Consider the following 19,764-nt stretch of genomic DNA (forward strand, 5'->3'; position numbering starts at 1 on the left):
TAGTGGTATATAAATAGTAAAGTTTAACTTGACTAGGTGTCTGAGGGAAATGAATTTAGGAGCAAGCCCCTGCAAACATTACAAACTGCCATTTTTATTTAAGACCCACAGCTTTACGTAACAGCAAGAAAAATGAGTCTATTACGCCTTGCTTCATGAGTTAAGTCGTATGCCAAGAATTCCGAATATCCTTTAGACTCCGGAGCCTCATCTTCAGAAGGCAGCTGACTGAGCCTCTGCCACCTGTTGCCCCTGCACCTTTCCCTGCGGCTCATGGAGGCTGCTGGCCCCGAAGACAACACAATTCCTTATGATTAAACTCAAGTGGTAAGAACTGGGTAACTAGCCACCCTCCTGAGCAGCAAGCGCATGGCACAGGTAACACAATGCCCTACGACAAGGGACCATGTTGCTCTTCAAGCACATGCATACATGCACACAAGCCAGAATGTCAACGTCTTGGGGGGGAAATGTGCACACCAACCATTAACTGACTGGAAGCATACACAAACAGTCCTCCCCCATTTAATGCACTCTCTTAGGAGTTCGATTTATCCAGGTATGCTTAATTTGTATTTCATACAAAGTGAAAACATGCAACATAGCATTTGCCCACACTCTTTACAGGTCTCAAGGCTTCAATTAATGCTTCTTTCCAGGACAGGACAGTGAGCTATGCTCCTCCACACCATTACCATTCGTTTAAGAGAAAACAGCAGCCTCAACCAGGAGAGCTTACAAGCTGCAAAAGAAGTTTTCCAAATTATGAAAAAGCTTTTCCTTCCAATGATAAGCACTCCTGCTCAAATAACTCAAAGCAGCACATCTCAGGGTATCTGAAAGGATGCTAATACAGAAGCATCCTATGGAGCTCTACAAAGGTGAAAAGTAGCAACAGGCAAATTTGTACACTTTTTGACAGCCTAAAAATTAATGATCAGCCTTTTGTATTTCTGCGATGGAAGTAAGAGCACAAGGAACACCATACAAAATGTTAAATCCATGCAATTGTATTTATACACTTTACCCCATTACAGTTGGGAGTTATGGGAGTTGTAGGCCATAACATCTGGGAATCCCTGTTATAGGGAACACTGCTCCGCAATCATTTTTCTTCTTTAAAGAAAAAAATAGTTTACATTATCCAGTCTTGCAGGTGTCAGTCAGTGTCTGAGAGGGAGCACATCCAATCTATACCAATGCACTTTCACTCAAGCACTTCATGTCCAGCCAAATGCTTCCCAACAAAAATCTCCTACTAATGAATGAGCTGCTCATCAGTACGGTTCCTTGATAATGAAGCCCTGAACTTATGATTTCCTTATTTTTATTTTTATTTTATAATGCAGAGCAAGTATGACTGCTGACAAGTCAACTGGTGCGGGGGCGGGGGAGATACCCCAGTCCAGAGCAAAATCATGCAGCAATCGCTATTTTGATCAAATATGCAACATCTCTAGAATTCAGAATTACAGCTACAGGAGCATGCAATGGGTGAAGTTGCCCCATCCCCTGGGAGCTTCTGCCCATGCTTGGATATACAAGAAAGATGTTTATGAAAGATACTCTGGAAGGTCAGGAAAACCCCTTTTGAACAGCACCCACTGCAGTATAATAGCTGCTTTCAAAAAAGAAAATCCAGAATGTGCATGTACATGAAAATGCTTGGATACTCACTTCAGACTCTAAATCATGGTAAAAATGAATTTTGGAAATCTACACAAGAATATCTATCTTCCAGTAACATAAAACTCTTCATGCAAGCTGAATGCTTTTTAATTCTATGAAACGGACACAGTATTTCCTTCTACATTAATCCTAAATGCCATTCTTTAACACAAGTCCCACTGTAAATAGGAACAGCAAAACAGGTTCTTAATATCAAATACAAGCTTCATTTCTCCTGGTTTTGATTGACTAAGGTCTACATCTCTCTAATCCTAAAGCGATGCAATATCTTTGTTCTTTACAAAAGAACATATGAAAGTCCTTTGAACCATTACTTGGTCAATTAAGGGAAGTTGGATTTGAAAGGGCACATCTTCCAACTCAGCATAACCCAAAAGCATTGTTGGTTTATATCCCGCTCTTCCTCCAAGGAGCCCAGAGTGGTGTACATGGTCATGTTTATCCCCACAAACACCCTGCATGGTCAGTTAGGCTGAGAGGTAAGTGACTGGCCCAGAGTCACCCAGTGGTGTTCAGGGCTGAATGGGGATTTGAACTGGGGTCTCTCTGGTTCCATTTAGTTTTGAGAGATTTTTGTTTGTTTTTGAGGCATAACAGCCTGAACAATTCAGCAAAGCCTAAGGAGCTTCAACTGCATCCAGAAACTTCCTGCACTCTGAGTATATTTACTATTCTAGTGGACATCACAAGCAGCTCCACCACTGTTCCCCATCTTAGGCCATGTCTTAGGCTGCTTGAAAATGTTAAATCAGGAACAATTTGTGCCAGCAGCAAGCAACATAAGGCCCACAAGACACATGCTGAGACATTTGTGCAGCCCACAGTTTCATGAAAAATCCTTGATTTTTAAAAACTGTTTCCAACTCACATGGCTATGGAATAAGGTTTTAATACACAAAGGCAGTGTGCTTTAAGAACACATTTATGGTATTTTTCTATACCAAGTTTTCTCAGCTCATACTTTGGGTTGCCTTTTAAGAGCTCACAGCACAAACAGAAAAGGTGCTGCTTGTACAAGAGGGAATGGTAAATTTCAGAGCCCTCTTTCCTCTACAGCCCCCTGTGCCTCCCCAAAATCTGCAGATGGAAGTCCTCCGAAGCAGCAGGAAGAAAGGAGACTTGGCAAATGTGGAGAGAAGCATCCCTCCCCTTGCACAAACAGAACTGCTTCCATTTGCCCTATGAGTGCTTAGGATGCAGCTTTTTATTCTCAAGGACTGTATAATGATTTTGAACATCAAAGGCTCTTGGTTGCTCATCTAGCTAAGACTCAAACCAGATGCAGGACTTGTCCATTATCAATAGCCTGATGCAAATTACAACGTGACAAGAAAATACAAATACTTCTGCCTTCCAGTACGCACTCCAAAGCAGCCCACGATGCAGAACGGTTTCCCTGCCCATATTGTGTATTTTGCTTTAGCAACCGTGCACTATAGGCCATGATTTGCCCTTCTGTGCTAGCAAGCAGAGACAAGATCTAATCTGTCAGTCTGAGAACATGCAAGTTTTCAGTTTGACTTATTTTGCATAAGAACGCCACTTAAAACACACACACATATACACATACACATACACATACACATACACATACACATACACATACACACCCCTACACCTCCCTCAATGGCCCTAAGGTTAAAGATATTCCAAGTTTGACAGATCTTTTTTGGAACTGAGAAAAGCTGTATGAACCAAAGGAGGAATACATTTCTGTCTAGCAGCAATACCTAAACCACCAAGATAGTACCATTTTCTCCACAGAGAACAAAGAGGCCAAGCTTTTAAGGTTGAAACAGCAATGATTCAACACAGCAAGAGTCACTAGTTACTTCATCATTAAGAATTACATTATTAAAGGTACTTTTCTCTTAACCACACATAAATGAGAACTGTCTCCATCTCAAAACATCCAAATCTTCCAACAGAGCTGCATGACACACAAGATGAATGAAGCTATTTGATTACATGAATATAAAACATAAGACTTAAAACCCCATTGTCAACTGATGTGCAAATCCTAGTTGAGGTACCCAACCAAAAAATAGCTCTTTTTGACAAAAGGAACTATTTGTAAAATTTCAGATATTTACATTTTTGAAAGATACTCAAAATGCTACAATCATGTTATAATTTGATGAGTACGTCTCCAAACAGCCAGGGTTCCTTCGCTGAAGAACTGCAGCATGACTAACACAGCTCCATTATAAAAGGCAACATAACCTAGCACTTGTTAGCAGTCAGTGCCACACTGGACTGCGTTTCCATAGCAACCGGAGGAAAAAATATAAAGCAACTACAGTTAAGCAAAAATTATACTCCATGACAATACATGCAAAATGCAACAATATCTGCAATATGGCTTCTGATGAAATCCTTCAAAATATGCTTGCACACTGACAAAAAAGAAAAATTAAGAACACAATCCATGGCTTTATTCTCCAAGATGTATTTACCACACTTGCTTTTGCCCCATTTGGTGCGAACCACCCTAAAGCTTCAAAAAAAGGAAACAGGAAGATTTCAAATCAGCAACACACCAAACCGTTGCTGCCATTATTTATTTACAGTAACTTGAAAGAGATGCAGCTTGGGTATTCCAAGTCAGTAGTTTCCATTGCTGCATGCAGGGGCTGGTGAATGTGTTTGTGCATTTGCTTCCCAGGAGAACATACAGCTTGGAATGAAATATTAAGATGCTTTGAATTCCGGAATCATTTTGGCAATAACTAGAACAACTTTTCATTGTTCAAGGACTAGCATTTTGATTGGCTCCTCCTGAAAAGATTGAGGCCGTCTAAAAATACCAAATTTTTAAAAACTCAAATATTACACACACATACACACACACAAATTGCACTAGAGTGGACCAAGTTCTGACAGACTGACAAGCTCATCTCAAGATCTCATTCTCAAACTACTCAATGATTTCGCTCAGGCAGAAAACGTAAATGAGTAATGATTCAAAATGGGCACAAAGATGTGCCATTTGTGTGATCTTGACTACTATTGTAGAATTTCCAAATGCAATAATTTGGCTAACGTGAATTGTCTATTGCATATCACCATAGACAGAAACTTGACCAAAAAATTGTATCTCCCCCCCCCCCCCCCGGCACTGTTTTCCACATGGAATTAACATGATTCAGACACTGGGACTCCCTTTAAGCATCAGTAATTTCAGCTCCAAACAGCTAACTGCAGACAGTCCAGCCACCTTGAGGACCTCGGGAGTGAGCGATATTGGACACTCCTCCTGCCAAAGCAATCTAAAAAAACCTAGCCAAGCCTCGAACTTCCACGGCATGTGCTCTAGCTTGCTATTTCCCTTCCCCCTGCATGAGTCACCAGGACGCAAACTGCTTATTACAGTGGAAGGGCTATGCCAGGCTCCACGGATTCAGCTCACCCCACCTAGAAGGCTGTTCACAAGACACCACCAGGAGCACGTTATCTTCCATGAAACTTACTATCTAAGCACAGCGACTTCAGTAAACCCCAGTGGGGAACAGTTGTTAGATGCGTCTCCAGCATTATTTCAATAAACTAAGGATATATGGAATAGAATTTGACAAAAATAATTGGAGAATTAAAATATGAGCTGTGCTGAGGAGGAGCAGCTCTGCAGTACAATTGACTCGGAAAGCAACCTGGGCATCCTCCCCACCAGTCTCCTCCACTTCCAGTACTGCTCCCTGCAGGCTCCAGCCTTCCCAGGGTCCAAGATTGTCGGCATCCACATGCTCCCCTGAAAACCATGTTTAGAATTTTAATACTGCCCTGCATGCATGCACACACAAAGACACACACACTTACACTTTGAGCAAAGCCAAAACTTTTCAGCCCTCTCCACCCCCAGCACAGTACTCTCAGTGACTGTTGCTGGTGTGTATCTTAAGTTTATTTTTAGAATGTGAGCCCTTTGGGGACAGGGAGCCATCTTATTAGTTTGTTATTTCTCTTTGTAAACCACCCTGAGCCATTTTTGGAAGGGCGGTAGAGAAATCGAATTATTATTATTAATATAATAATAATAATATTTTACACTAGGACTGGATGACACTGTCACCATTGGGGCTCAAGAGCTGCTTCCTTTGGGGAAACAAGATTGCCTTGCATATACCAAAAAGTACTTGGCTACACACTCGCCAAGACTGCAGTTCAGAACACAATTACATTTTTCACATGTTTAAATCACCGGGGTTTGTCTTCCCAAAGCAAATGGAGCCCTTACCTATCCCAGCTGGTAAGGAGACAACTTGGCCAATGTTCCCTCTAACAGGGATTTCCAGATGCTGTTGACTGCAACTCCCAGAATCCCCAAGCAAAGGCCATTGCAGCTGAGGGGGATGCTGGGAGTTGCAGTCAACAACATCTGGCAATCCCTGTTAGAGGGAACACTGAGCTTGGCTTCATACAGAAAGGATGAAAGCAACAGAGCGCTCAGTTTTAGATGCTAGACTTAGTACTGTACACACAAACACACTTTTAAAAGCCTGGTCATGTGATGCAGTGCTCTGCTGTGTTTATGGGCCCAAGTCGGAAGGGTTGCTGCAGCCCGGTGCCAGGGCCAAGTTCAGACCCCAAAGCCACCCCACTTCCTCTCTGCCCCTCGCTGCGGCAGAGCCTCATAGGGGCACACACACTGTGATGCCAAGGGGAGGGAGGGAGCCAGCCAAGCCTTCCATGCATCATCCAAGCGGCCTCGTAGGAGAAGCCACGCAGTCCCCTGCCACAATTCTTATGGATCAATAGGATCCGGCTGCCTAATACCATACACATATATTTGACATTTGTATTATGCCACAGATGAAACCAACACAAAACAAAATATTTAAATTGCATACCGTTATTTCCAAAGAACTGTTGCTTGCCTTAAAAATGTTTCAAGGCAACAGCAGATACGCAAATATTTAATCCCATCTTCCGAGGGCTTGGTTTGGCTTCGTTTTAAAGGCCAGGAGATTTTAAAATAGCCTGGCTGCATCACCATGCAAAGGCATCTTCAACTGAAGTCCCAGAGTGATTTTTAAAGTATCAAATTCCTGAATATGCAATCACCAACCTTTATCAGAAAAACCATTCTTTTGCAATCGGTGCTCTAAATGACAACAATACAAAGATATGAGTAACAGAGAAATGCATCTACCAATACTGGTCTTGCTTTTAATTGCTTGTACTCAATACATTAAGGCTTTGGCATCCAAACCAGAAAACTGAATGCAGGCATATCAGTGCTGACTTTAATAGCTACAGGTTTTGCAATGAAGCTTGAACTGTGTGCCATCACATCACTTCAATCTACGTGCTTTGAAGGTGAAATTGAAAGTGTGCAGAAGCACAAGCTCTCTCATCTGCTAGCATTATGGGTCCCTGTCCAAAGGGCAGCAGGCAATAGCTGGTTCCGATTAAGCACAGAAGAACCTGGCCTCCACCAGCAACACGTCCAAACAGTGTATCAAGCCAATTCTTGCCAGCGTCTGAAGTCAGGATCCACTAGCTTTATTTCTGGCAAGCACTGGATTTGTTTCAGAAAGAGCTGTGGCCTAATCCCCCATTCTTGTTTCTCAAAGAGCAGAAGTTTATGAGTGGTCTACAAGCTATATGTGCCAGGGATCACACCACTGAATTTTACCACATTTCCGTCCCTGCCTCCTTCCAAGGTGCTTAAGGCATATTTGACAGGTAGTTTGGACTGACAGAGGGCGGGGGAAATGACCAGCCCACAATAATTTACAAACGTCCTGGCTGATAGGGGGATTTGAATCTAGGTCCACTCACTGCACTCAGCACAAGAGCTGTCCTGAAAAACAGATCCCCAACAGTAGGCAATTCCCAATCCAGAATTGTGGAGATTTTGAGCGTGATGAGAGAAGTCCCATGCAGAAGGCAGCTCACCATCACAACCCAAGCAGGAATAACTCATTAAGGAGAGGTTGTTTCTGGCAACAGCTCCTTAGAGCAAATCTAGCAGACAGACCAGTCCTTCATTCAAATTCTGTAGTAAATTCTAGGCAACCAATTTCCAGAGGGTGGTGGGTAGAGATGTGCAAGGAAAACCATGGAAGGAGGTCCTTTATGGACCTCCGAAATAGTTCAAAAGTCTGCCAGTTTCGCCAGTTCGAAGGTGGGGGGGATATTTTTAAGGACGAGGGAGGGTGGTCTTACCCCTCCTGCCATGTTTCGCCCACCAGTACTATCTTTAAAAGCAGTCCAGTGGGGAGGCAGCGTACCTCCGGTGCCTTCTTGAACCAGAAGCAAGCAGCAGTGCCCAGTGCACATGCATGCTTCATGCACACAACTTGTTAACATTGGCCACAAATAATCTATAGAAGTCAACTGTAAACCGCCCAGAGAACTTGTGTTTTGGCCGGTATAAAAATGTGATAAATAAATAAATAAACTTTGAAAATATAACTACATCCAACAAAAATGAAAACTGCGAAAGAATAAAGCATACATATGCCATGAAGTAACCAATCCTCTGTTATTAAGTCATCTACTAGCCTGAACTGGAAAGGTTTAATACGGGACCTAAAGAAACTTATTCTCAGCAAGAAACAATACCTGGAAGCACACAAGCACACACACTCTCTGTAGAAACTTAGCACACACAAGAGAAGTTACAAAGCAACCTCCATTACAGCTGCTCTCACCATTTCCATTGATGTAAACCACCCTGAGCCATTTTTGGAAGGGTGGTATATAAATCCAATCCAATCAATAAGTGTTGGTCCAAAAAAGCTGAGTTTGGCTTTCTATGACCTCTCCACAAAAATAAAACTATTACAGAACAGCATATACCATACTGCTGAGAAATGGTCCTACATGGGTTGTTATTTTAAATATAGGGAGAGAATCCTCTTTCAGTGCCTGAGTTTATTCACAACTGGTTATTCACAACTCTCAATGACATCAGCACATTTAGCACGTCAAGCACACATTTTGATAAAGCCAGTGAAGCAGTAACTTAGTTATTTCTCTTAAAACTATGTGGCGAGCAATATTCAGAACTAGTTTTTGGTGCATCTCCAGTAGATAAACTGAAACTCACTGCCTTGGGAATGCTGTGGGTCGTCGTTTCTGCCCCACCCCCCAAGTATGAACTCCTTTCGGCTCACACAATGAGCTAATGACTGAGCTCCAACAGCTGCATTTGCCCTAAATGCAAAACCATTTCAGTCTATTTCCTAGACACAGGCCAGTTCCAGAGGCTGGAAAGTAGCAACACTACTAGTCAGCTATGGGAAACAGCCGGCCACTTCACTGCACAAAGTGGAGTTCCTTTTTCCATTACGTGAACACATGCAAATGTGACATGGCAGCTTCTTCCAGATGCTAACGTTAGCTCCCACATCGGAGAAATGGTGCATACAAGCACCACTCCAGGGCTTGCTATTCACAGGGCAGATCCAGGAACAACCCAGCCCCAAGGAGGAGGGCCACCTCCACACTGGAACAAGGCCCCACTCACAACATTTTTGTTCATTTTTTTTTTAAACGGCAGACTCTTCCAAGGCATATTTTCTGCATTAAATTATTGTTTTCAAGCAAACATGAAACCTTGCCTTTAACAGTGACTGAAAATCAAAAACATTAACCCACTAGCCTTTTTTAAAAATGCAGACTGTTTATATTTTATTAAAATCCTAAAGCACTGAGAAACGTTTGTCTTTAAAACTAGTAAACAGCCGGCTTTATACAAAGAGAGAGTGTTGCTTTAACCAACAGACCCATCTTGATTTTCTTTAGAGAGGCAAAGAGACTGCCTACGGACTCCTCGAGGATAAATAATTCAGAGCCTAAATGCCAAGGGCAGTGCAGCAAACTGAAGCGTTGCATTCATCCAGATGGCAGGGACAAAGTAGGCAGGAGCGTGCGCCTCTCAGCCTGACCTGGGAAAAGGACAGGGAGAAGAGCTTCTGCTACAGAAGGCTCTCTCCTAGCTCTTGCTCTCCAACATTAAAGATGACTGCACAGAGGTTTATGAGAAAGTGTCAACCAAATCCCAATACTGGTCAATTTTTATGTCTCCTGACACTTATTATTGTGCTAACAGAACAAAAGGAATTACTCACACGAGGAGCTAAAAAAAGATCAGAGCTTGGTAAAACAAAGAAGAACATGGGACAGATTTCAGGCACCACTTTTTAAAAATGCAGAGAAGGGGCCAGTGTCTGTATTTAGGACTTGCAGTATAACTACACCAACAGTAGGCAATTCCCATCTCCTTCTCAGAGTAATATTTCACAACTGCATAATGCAAATAAAATATACTAACTTCATATTATAAAATATTTCATTTTATATAATATTATTTGTGTGTGTTACATGTTCATGCAAAATACACAAGGCCTTTCAGTTTTAGAACAGTCATTAAGCTTGTTTAATTAACAATCATAAGAAAAATCCTGGAAAAGAACATAGCAGAATATAAAGATGGCATTGATTTATAAGAAGCACACAAGGTCAAATATGGCCTTGCTGCTTGAGTTTCAGCATTTCCTTTTGATCAAGTCCTCAGCCCCAGAATATTTACCAAGTCTTCAATCTATCTGAAAGCACAGCCAGAAAATGTAGGACAACGCATTACCAGAGGAGGCGACTAGAACACCTTTCTCCACTCTGAAAAACATGCGTTGTTCTTTGCCTACGTAAATGCCCAAGAAAATTCTAAGGAGAATGAAAACAGTAAGTGACTATATATGCAAAGCATTTGCAATGCTTGTAACAGAAAAATCACCATATTTATGCTGCCTCCCTTTTCACTTCTAATTGAGAGAGAGAGAGAGCGCACACACACAGAACTGCTAGATCTAAAAAAAAAAGCAGCTAAAGGGAAAAATCTGACTGATCCATGCTAAAAGCTCACAATGAACTAGACAGACCTTAAGAACTGCTAGATGCTTCCTGACAAAAAGGTTTTTCCATGTATCAAGCACCCTGTTCTGATCCATAAAATTACCATTCTAGACATGACTATTTAAGATAAATCCTACTGAATACATGGGACTTATTTCCAAATAAGCATGCATAATATCAGGCTGCATATTATATTATTTTAATGTATTTGCAAAGATCCACTGTCCACAACTCCTTAATGTAAATACCTCTGACTTTAAGAATAAACTCAATTAAGGGGTCATGATTCCACACACAAATTCAACTAAAATCAGTTTTGACATTTACTCCAAAGGGAGTACTTATGACTAGGGCCTTAGGTTATTTTTGCAAATATGTAATGATCTTAAGTGTTTAAAGGAAGTTAATATTTCATTTAAAAATTATCAGAATTGGCCAGACTCCTACCAGGATCTTTCTGCCTGCTGACCAGCCATCTACCTCCTAAGACCTAACCCCATGTGTGGGTTTCACTAGCCAAGGCTTTGATTCTCTGGCACTTCCAATCACCTCCATCCCCAGGTCTGATAACTAGATCTGCTACACTGGCTGGCTAGATATCTCTGGCAGGCAAGCAACCCATTTTCTTGGAGAATTATTTTAAGAAGCAGTGAGAAGTGGTGGGCCAGAACCCCCATTCCATAAAGTTGGGTCTGTCTTGCCACGAGCATTGTGCTCCACAACTTTCACACCTAGGCTGGCAACTAAGGAGCTCAGCAGGTTTGATTCAGGGGTCTCCACTTGACGACTTCCATTCAGTCTGCTTGGAGAGTTGCTCCATCAACGGCCATGTGTTTGCACAGCCTTCCCTGTCAGCGACATGTCTTCCTGACATGCCTACCTGCTCCTCCATTCTGGCTTTTCCTGTTGCACCCTGTGGATTTCTCCTCCTATAAGGCTCCCTGACTTCAGGAAAGCTGCACTTTGAACAAGTCAAAAGGTTGGGCTCTTTGGACGTCATACTGAAGCAGCCTGACATGCTTCTCAAGTCCAAATACATACAAAAGATAGCAGGATTCCGGATTCAGCATTGGCTTTAACTCCATTCTCAGAGGCTTAACACTTGTCCCAATCTCACAGTAAGCTGCAAGTCAAGACCTATGGTAACAGCAGAGATAGAGTGCATACAAAATCCTAGCACATTTCCCAAAAATATGCTATTGTGATCTATAATGAAGGAGCTGAATTTCAGATACTGCAAACGGCAGCAGAAAAACAGACATTTAAAGAAAGCATCCTCTGGAAAGAAAGCCCTTCAGCCTTCAGTGCCTCCACTAAAGCAGCAAGGTTTACAAAAATCATTAAGACATCTATTTTTCACTGAACTATACTGTTAAAAATACTACCTTTACAAAACAAAGAGACAAGTATTAATATGGCACAAGCATTCTGAAAAATACAGGCGCTCTCAAGTATTAAAAAACAAGGCAGGTTTTCCTACCCAGGTCAGCCATATTCATCGCTGTAGTTGAGTCTTAACACTAACAGCTGCTTTGAATTCTGTTATCAAGACCCCGCCCCGCCCCCCTGCCTCACTGCTGCTTTCTCCCTTTTATATGAAAGCTAAAAATCAGTGCTTTTAGATACACCACAATACATTCATTTCAACCTACATTTGAAACTGCTTTACAGGAAATAACAAAATGGTATCCAAGCTAGAAATGTGTGCTGCCTATTTAGAGAAACTATGTAATAATTATGCCCTCACAATAGTCATACCAGATAGTCATACTATCTGGCTCAACTGAAGGAGAGGGGAAAATGCTGGTTCAGTATGATTAGCATGGCTTGACCAAGCAGACCATCACTGAACGAATATTTGCCTGCTCAGCTGAACTTCAGAAATCTGCTGCAGTATCAAAGTATAGGGTGAAGCTTTTAAAAATAAGGAACATGTTCATTTTATGTTCTGAACCCCACAAGTTTAAAAACCTCCAAAATTACATTGTGTAAAAACAAAACAAAAAATTAAACACGTTTGATGTGTTTTGAAAATACTTCGGCGGTGGGGGGGGATGCTGCAATATTCAGACTACTATAAAGACAGAATGGAAAAAGCAGTCCATGCTTGTGACTGATGTGTGCTTTGTAATCCTCAAGGAATGTATGGTTTCAAGGATCAGTAAAATGAGGCATATTCAGGCATTGACAAATCCACTTGCCGGCTCACCAGTGGGGAGTGCCCCAGCCCTCTGAGAAGTGGTCACCCAGCACCAGACAGATCTCCTCCCAGAGGCCTCATTTCCACTGCCGTCTTTGAGAAGCTCAAGCACAGCAGGAATTTTTTCTGAACAGTAGCAGAGGACTCCCACTGTGTCTTACGGTCTCCATATTCCCGTGCAAAGGAGAGAAGCAAGTCTTCTCTCCTGAAACCTCCACCTGTGTGCCAGAAAAGGAAAGGAGGGGATTGCTGGCAATCACAAATAATGGCTGGCTAGGAAGCAACACCAAAATGTGGATCCCTGGGTACATGCCAGCTGAACCATTCTAAAAGCGCACACACACACACACACACTGAACTCAACACAAGGCTGCTTTTGAGTAATGTAGCATTTGCCTGGGACAGGTACATCAATTCACCTGGGAAATCAATGCAATCTAGCATATCTGCACCTCCATGGAGATACTTTCAGGTGCTATAATGCAGTCCTGCCCAGACAACTCCCACAACGTTTTCATCCTCCCTCCTAACCCTAAACAGCTACTAGCACACCTGGCACCTTACCCTGCCCAAAATGAAATAAAACCCACTGCCAAACCTCTGTTCTCAGAAGCATCTCCCCACCCATCCTGTCGGCCCAGCCTGGCCTTTCTCTGTTCGCACCTCCAGCAAAGATCATATAAACTGTGGAGCCACCACATCATCAGCCCACAAGCTCTGCAGAGCCATCCCGGCCATGCTGCTGTATTTACAAATTACTGTGCTGCCCAACGTTTTATTCAGTGCTTTCTTGGCAACCTGTAGTGAAGAAGAGCTGCTTCTAGGAGACCAGGCACATCCCCTCTGCCCCATGGCAGAGCTATGCATGCAGCAATCACCCACACTTCCACCTTACTAGCACTTTAAGGCTATAAAGACAGTGGGTGCCTTCATCATAACCCTACCCTGTTTAACCCGTTTAGCCAGTGAGTCTCTAAGTGGAGAGGGAAGCACAAGAGAACTGTGTGGGCTATAAACACTGGCTGCGCTGGGGGAGCTACTGCTGCCTAGAGAACGCTAACCTGTAATACAGCCAAGACCCGTCTACCCTGTCACAGTGCATTTGTAATGGCAGGAGTCCAGCATCAGCAGCCCTGAGAGGGAGACGAACCCCAAACCTTATCAAACAGAACAGAGCTAAGCACACTACTTTGGGGCTCATGGAATAGAAATAAAGACATCCCTGTTCAAACAGACCATAGTTTCCAGACGTGGCACCTGATGTTTGCAATTCTATGTAGGAGCAACACTAGGAACCCTTTGAAAAGCATCGCACTTTTAAACACACACACTTTTTAAACACACACACACACACAAATAACTTCTGCTATAACTTCTAAAATCTATTCAAAAATCAACACCTCTGTTGATGTTTTCAGAGGGTGCTTTCCCCGGGAAATGGAATAACTGACAACACCGAAGCCACACTGAAAAACTAACAAGAGAAGCACTACCCGATGGAAAAACTAAGTTCACCATCTTCCCCACAGCCAAACTACTTCTAGGAATTACAATTACTGTACAACATTTTCAACCACAATAAGCCTGCTGGCTGAGTTTGCTCCCTTCCTTGCTGATTCTGTCCATATTAAGTTTCTAGAGCCCTCCCCAGAGATGCATTTGGTGCTAAAAGACAGTGGCAGGTCGGCTCACTCTCTCGAAGGCCAGGTTCCTTCTTGGTGACAAGGGAGATCTGTGCACAAAACCATGAAGGGGAGGGGGAGGGGACAGAAGTTCCTTCCTACAACGGAGTATCAAAACAGAGCAACAACTCTGTTGTTGCAGAGTAAAAGCCAGTCTGAACACACCAGCCCTTGTGCTTCAGTGAACAGGCTGGTTTTCAATCCACACACACACACACACACATCTCTCACAAGACAGCTGCTTTCTCTGGGAAAAGGGCAGAGGGCATTGGAGGGCTCAGCTCCTCCAGGCTTCTGGAGGGGGGAAGCGGGGGGGGGGGGGGCAATTTGCCTTTCTAAACATGTAATCAATCCTCTCTTAAAGCAGGGGAAAGCAGGGTTTAAATTCTGTTTGGAGGCATGCAGCTGCTTTTTATTTCTTGTTTTAAGAGAACGGAAGGAGGGCAGCCAGGAGAAGGAAGAGAAGAAGCAATTTAGAGATTAAACAAGAAAATAAATGCAGCTCAGCCAGCCTCCCAGGAGGATCAGCTCTTCTCTACACACATGCAGTGGGCTCATGCCACCCCAGAGATGATGAAATGGGAAACGGAAATTACCAGGGCAAAGTAATTCTCATTGCATCTCATTCTAACAAGGATCATGCCTCCCACCCCACCCCCCTAGACTTGCACACTGATATTCTACCCTGCTTCCAGTTCCATAAGTGCTCCCCCTTTCTGCTGTGAGTGACACTGGACCCCAACCCTTCACCACCTGCCTCTGAAACGCCACCGCCCCACACCTCCCCCTTTTTGGCATCTGGTTTACAGCTACAAAGCTTCTATTGGCACTGTATCCTATCTTCACATTTCAGCTATATCTCATCCTCTCATATGCAGACTTACCCACCAAACCCATTATATATGATCTCCCCTGCTCCGTACTTGCAGCATCTGAGATCATCTTTGCAATAAGACAACCATCCCACCATTGACAGCCTCTCAACTTCCCTCCTCTATGTTATTTGTATCCCACCTTTCTATTGCAGTACTTAAGACAATGTGTTACTATCCTTGCTGCTTTCTTAATGACCCACAATACTTTCTATCCAGCTCCCTATTCTCCTTGGGGGGGGGGGGGGGCGGAGGAAAAACACACACACACACAATATATATAAATATATATACCCTTGTATTTCTCCTAAACACAGTTTGAATTCTATGGCTAACTTTTCCCTCCTCTGTGCTAAGGGAGATTAGAATCTACACTTCTAAGCATTGTTCAGAGTAGGGGGCAAGCATTCTTTAGCCACACTTGTGACTGACTGAAAATCACTCAGCATTAGCCGATCACTCTATTCCCTCCTGCTCTCTCCCTCTCCCTCAGCACCCCACACTCACTCAGCTCAAGGGGAGAAAGGCACTCAAAGGCTCCCTTATCTTCAACCCCTTTGCCATGAGACTCTGCATCCCACAAAAACCCCATTTTAAACTCCCTGCTCAAGCAAGGGCTCCTTCCATTCTAATTATCCCTCCCCACTTCACTACGCAGACAAAAAGGAATCTATCCCTTTGCCTGCCTACTTCTCATTCCCCTTCCATTGTAAGCCTTCTCCATCCATCCCCCCCACCAGATATTGGACCACCCTGCCACATCCCCTTCTCTTTTACCTTCCCCACGTGACCTTTAAAAGATAGCTAGAGTGCGCCCAGAAAACCTTTTATTTTTAACGTGTGCAAACAGATAGAGATATCCTCATGCTTTTTTAATATACCACAGCACTTTGAGAACAAAAAAAAAGCCTCACAAGTCTTCCTTGATGCACCCCATGGGGGGGGGGGGACTCCCACCAGATTAGGCTCCATTTGCATGCTGCTTTTTCATAAGCGTGTTCAAAGCAAAACACCAAGAAAACCAAAACACCAACGGCAAGGCACAGCACACAGGATGCTGACAGAGCATACGTGAAACTGACCACATCCTTGACCCCTCAACCCGACTTAGCTACTGCAGCTAAGCCCAGGCACGTGAAATTGACACGTCGATGCACGCTCTTCCGTGGCCTCCCAATGTCAAGCTATAGCTTGCCAGCCCCCTGGGGCAGAGACCTGAGCTCCACCCTCGCCCACCTTCCCTGTGCCCCTTCCCAGCCACACTCGTGTCTCCTTGATGTCCTCCTTCCCTGGACTGAGCGCCCCTCGGGGCAGCGACCTGTCCTTCGGCAGAGAAAGAGTCGCCTGTTCTTGCCCTGGTCCGCCCGGGCACCTTGTCCACTAGCCGGCTGCAAGGCCCTCGGGGCAGGGGGCTTCGCTCTGTCCGCAGAGCAGGAAGGAGGACCCCCCCTCGCCCGCTCCTCTTCCCCCCCCCCGCCGCCTCGCGCCCCTCTTCCCCGCCGGAGGCTTACCGGGGTGGGACGGGGCGGGGGCCGCCTCTCCTCTGCGTCGGCCTCCGCGGGGCGAGCGCCTGAGGCCTGGCCTGGCCCGGCCGCCGGCCGGCCTGCCTGCGGGGGGAGCGGCAGCAGCGGCGGCGGCGGCGGCGGGCCTCTAGCAGTGCCGGCGTCGCCTCCTCCGGCCACCCCGCTCCATGGCCCGCCCGCCCTCGCGGCGGCTCTCGCTGCCTCGCTCCCGGCCTGGCCTCGCCAGCCTCGTCCGCCAGGCCAGCCGGACAGCCAGCGCGGCTGCTGCTGCTGCTGCTACTGCCGCTGCTACTGCCGCCGCCGCGTACTCGTTGTCCTCCGGCGCCGCGCCCCGGCCCTCGCCTCGCTGGCTGGCCCGCCTGGCTTCCTTCCTTCCTCCCCGCACTAGGCGCCGCCGCCGCCGCGGACAACGACGACGACGACTACCCCGCAGCCAGAGACGAGCCTCCCCATTGGCCCGCTGAGACGAGCCATCCCATTGGCTGAACGGCGCGGCGACGGGAGAGGGAGGAAGCGAGCGGGGGCGGAGTGCAGGAGGCCGACCGAGTGCCGCAGGGGCGCCGCGCGCCTGCGCGAGCGACGCAGGGCGGCAGCGCCGAGGAGGCGGGGCCTCTCGAGAGACGGCGGGTGGGGGGGACGCTGGTGCTTCCATTGGAGCGAGCCGCGGGCCAGCAGGTCACGTGAGCGAGGTCTCTCCCCTCCCCTCCACGCGATAGGCCGTGGTTGCCATGGGTTACCCGCGCGGGGCCTGCTCGCCCAGGAGTCAGCCTTCAGCCCTGGCTTAGAGTTAAAGGCTCGCCCCGCAGTTTACACTTTTATTTTAAACATCTGTGTTGAAATTGTGGCCGGGACAAAAACATGCAACGAAACATACAATAATAAAAGATGGTAACCGAGAGAGGAAACAGTGTGTCCAAATCATCATCAAGGCGTCCTGCCGCCACGTTACGTGCATCGATCCACCCGGGGTTGACCTTCAAGGCTTCATTGCCCGGCCTCCCTTCAGGTTTCGCCGGAGCCGAAGAACAGAAGGCCGCCCCGCCTCCGCCTCTCCTTCCCACCCTCGGCCGCAGGAGTCGGCTTCCAAAGGGGGGCAAGACCAGCCTCGCTGGGCTGGGCCCGGCCCGGGACTGGGCTCCTCCTCGCCTTTCGTGGCTGCCTAAGAAGAAGCAGGAGGGCATTGCAGAGTGTGTGTCGCAGTGGTCACTGTGGGCAATGAATCACAACAACAACAGCTCGGCAGTCCCAGGGGAGAGACGAGCGGATGAAAAACAGTTGGAGGAAATAACCAAATACAAGGACCTTCAGGTTGAAATTGAGCCGCTCTGGAGAAAGGAAACCAGAGTGGTGCCCATCGCTGTGGGTGCCCTGGGTGCAGTGGCCAAAGAACCTGGCACCATCTCGACACCTTGGGCATCCATACAATAACAACACATCCACTACAGAAGGCCACACTACACGGGACAGCACAAACACTTTATCTTTCATTCTTCTTGCGTTATCCTAGACCCTTGGAAAGGGCCCGATCATTAAAGTACCAAATCCAGTCAATCACATCTGGTGAAATAGCATGATGATGATGAAATACTCTGTGAAATGGCATGATGATGATGATGATGATGATGATAAAAATAATGTGTGGTGTTGTGGAAGAGGAGAGCTGGTCTGGTGGGAGCAATTATTACTTGTCCCCTTAGCTAAGCAGGGGCCGCCCTGGTTGCATATGGATGGGAGACTTGATGTGTGAGCACTGGAAGATCTTCCCCTCGGGATTGAGCCGCTACTCTGGGAAGAGCATCTGAGGCTCCAAGTTCCCTCCCTGGCAGCATCTCCAAGATAGGACAAGTTGTTGGTTTTTTTAATAGGAAAAATTTTTTTTTTTTAATTGAACCAAGATAGGACTGGGAGAGACTCCTGCCTGCAACCTTGGAGAAGCCGCTGCCAGGCTGTGTAGACAATACTGAGCTAGATTAACCTATGGTCTGACTCAGTATATGGCAGCTTCCTATGCATTAAACTAAGCAGGCCACAGTGTCTTGTTTCCAACAAAGGAGAGCATTACAAGATGATGCAGCCTCCCCCCTCCCGCCCTGTGTTTTTAACAGCAGCCTGACATAGAGGAAACAAGCAGATTAAGGTTTTCTTAGCATAGAGATGATTTCTGTGTGCCAGGTGGCTGTTAAAGGCACCAGAGTCCAGCCCACAAAAGTAGTGGAGCCCCTACACTTACAGACTTGCCTGTACTGTATTTCAGGCTTGAATTCAAGGAATGTAGAGGGAAATCTAGGTAACCAGTTGGAACATGCTCATTACTTGCTTCTGGGTAAAATGTTCAACCTTTTATAGAGGGAGAATATTGGCAAGTCAGGATTCTTTTCCAGACCTCTTCTTGCTAGTGCTGAGGCCAGTAGAGAGATTAAGCATTCCCCGACCCCAACCGCTGACACACACTGTGGAATGGAGCATACACTGAATGGAAATGCAGACTTCACTGCTAAGGCCTTCACTCCTGTGGATTTTGTCCTTAAGTTTCTCCTTCCTCATGATTTAATACAAACTGCCAAAGCTAAGAGGAATTATGTCCCTAGAGTCACTTCTTCATTTGATTCTGAAATGCTGGGTGCAAGTTGCTTGCTCTTTCAGATGCCAAATATTAATCAATAGACCTAAATATATCATAATTTTTCTTAAAAGTCATTAATGCCTGCTTAGGTCAGAGCTCTTATAATACAGTGACTTAAAGCCTCCCTTGGGGTGTGCAAGCTCTTCTATTCAAGAACATACTCCTACCTTACACGCTTTGATATTCAGCAGAATGATGCAAGTGGTTTTCTGTCAGTTACAGTTAAACTGGCACTGGATTGGTTCTGTCTTCAGGGATGGGTATATATAGAAACACTAACATATACAAACAACAAATGCAACAGTCTTTAGAG

The 19,764-nt window shown here is 45.4% G+C and overlaps 1 protein-coding gene across 2 annotated transcripts in view; it reads right to left on the reverse strand.

The window, feature by feature from the left end:
• Positions 1 to 17,242, reverse strand: part of ANKRD11 (ankyrin repeat domain containing 11) — a 174,175-nt gene extending 156,933 nt beyond the window's left edge. For both annotated transcript variants that reach the window (XM_053270483.1, XM_053270482.1), the window contains exon 1: positions 16,817 to 17,242. The gene's annotated coding sequence lies outside the window, so the exon portion shown is untranslated. The remainder of the gene's footprint in view (positions 1 to 16,816) is intronic.
• Between the last annotated feature and the right edge of the window lie 2,522 nt (positions 17,243 to 19,764).

The sequence above is a fragment of the Hemicordylus capensis genome, chromosome 9, assembly GCF_027244095.1.
Source record: "Hemicordylus capensis ecotype Gifberg chromosome 9, rHemCap1.1.pri, whole genome shotgun sequence".
Lineage (NCBI taxonomy): Eukaryota > Metazoa > Chordata > Lepidosauria > Squamata > Cordylidae > Hemicordylus > Hemicordylus capensis.